This window comes from Amphimedon queenslandica, unplaced genomic scaffold, assembly GCF_000090795.2.
Source record: "Amphimedon queenslandica unplaced genomic scaffold, v1.1 AMPQUscaffold_7084_Cont20961, whole genome shotgun sequence".
Classification (NCBI taxonomy): domain Eukaryota; kingdom Metazoa; phylum Porifera; class Demospongiae; order Haplosclerida; family Niphatidae; genus Amphimedon; species Amphimedon queenslandica.
The window spans coordinates 1-2,009 of record NW_003552628.1 but is presented as its reverse complement, the minus strand read 5'-3'; the positions used below and the strand labels follow the sequence as shown (position 1 = coordinate 2,009).

The following is a 2,009-nucleotide window of genomic DNA, read 5'->3' as shown; positions in this document are numbered from 1 at the left end:
GATGGGACTGGGATCAGGGACTACATACACATTATTGACCTTGCCAAAGGTCACGTGAGCTCCCTCAATCTAGTCGATAAAAACTGTGGACTTCAGATATTTAATCTTGGGGCCGGTCGTGGTTATTCAGTTCTTGAGGTGATCAGTGGAATGAAGAAGGCGAGTGGGCGGGAGTTAGCGTATAAGGTTGTTGGACGGAGGGAAGGAGATGTTCCTGTGTCATATTCTGATGCTAGTAAAGCCGAGAGGGAAATGGGTTGGAAGGCATTAAAGGATATTGAGGAAATGTGTGCAGATGCTTGGAGGTGGCAAGTGAAGAATCCACAGGGTTATATTAACAAAAAGTAACTATTGATTTATTATTATTATTATTATTATTATTAGCTATTTTATTATTAATTATTATTAGCTATTTATTATGCTGGTTTTAATGTAATTAAACTAATCTTTAAAGCCAAGGCAATATTTGATGGTTTTATGTTAGTATATACACATGTACATGTACCTGGGAACGCTAAATGCAACTGGTTGGTAGTACATGACTACATGTAGTTAGCCATCCTCACTGTTAGCCACTTCTTATATCCACTATTACTATGAACTAAAATGATACAGCTTGCCAAGCTGCATGTGTATTAGTTCATAGGTGTCACTTGAAACTCTACTAGCTTCATTGCACACAGCTTAGTAAATTCAAATGTACATACATCATACATGTTACATGCGTCTACTAGTAATGTACTCTTGTTACTGCATACTATATAGGGCTTGTGCTTGTTTAAATCACATTTTCAAAAAGTTAAAAGAAAAAATAGAAAGCAAAATAGTTAAAGTGAAGTACAAAATGAATCACAGAATGAAAATAATTCCAGCACATCTTTACTACTGGACATTTGCATGACATATCGTACTAGGAGACAGAGTATATTAACATTACATTCAATATTCAATCTTGCTGTTACATGATAGTTGTTGCAGTAGTTATTTCTTGTATTGGTTCATCAGGATACCAGTATCCTAGTTCATATTCTTCATTATCTGATAGTGTGGTTACATCATTCCTGTATGCTGCTGCTTCTTCCACTGGTACTGACATCATTACTGCTGCCTCCTGCACTACTGGAGGAGCTGCTACTGCTCTTGCTAGTAATCTAATGATGATAAGCAATAGAATTAAACTTAGTAGAATTATTCCAATCATCACACTGTAGCAGACCAATGATGCAGACTGAGCACGGACTGTGCTGTAGTGTTTTTGCATAGATACTACATATATATCTATGGTTTTTGAGCGCATTCCGATGTGTACATGAAAATCACGTGAGAGAAGACTGATAATGATGCAAAAAATTAAGGGCGTGGCTCAATCATGTTTTATCATTCAAGTTGATTCAACTTGTTAAATGGCAGTAGAGATTGCTCCTATTGCTGTTCCTCCAGCAGCAGCTCCTCTTCCTCCAGGAATAAAGGTACCGCTCCCTCTCATTATTATTATTATTAATGAGCGAGTAGGCTCCAAGAAGAGTACAGCCATTAGACTATGAGAGGGAGCTAGTCTCAAGAAGGACTGACCTACAATCAGAGACACACTCTAACCTATTGATATTCCCCCAACAAGACATAACTGTAAGAGGAGAGAGAGAGAGTATTTTGAACATTGCGACTTTGTTGCAACTAAGAGAGAGAGGCGGATAGCAGTAGTTGCTGTTTTAGCATTTTTAAATTCTACATTGCTCTGATCAGTTTATGCAGCTATCCATAGACTATATAGTTGATACAACTAGTGCTGTATATATCAAGTACATGTACTACATAACTGAAGAATTAGTTCAGGGTGTCCCTTGGCAGATTGAAGAATTAGCATCCCTAGTCACCCTGTTAGGAGTCCCCAAGGCTGGTTTGAGGTTTATTTGTTTTTAATTTTAGAGCGTCTTCTAGTTCAGGAATCCATGACAAAAACTAAGTTCCAATTTGCATCAATGCGCATGCACACAAGGTTGTTTTATGGA

General features: G+C 37.6%; 1 long non-coding RNA gene across 1 annotated transcript; it reads left to right on the top strand.

Moving 5' to 3' along the window:
* The first annotated feature begins 1,319 nt into the window (after nucleotides 1–1,319).
* Nucleotides 1,320–1,992, top strand: LOC109591843 (uncharacterized). The gene is made up of 3 exons (XR_002190037.1): nucleotides 1,320–1,469; nucleotides 1,513–1,626; nucleotides 1,927–1,992. It is a non-coding gene; the product is annotated as an uncharacterized LOC109591843 (long non-coding RNA).
* The last annotated feature ends 17 nt before the right edge of the window (nucleotides 1,993–2,009 follow it).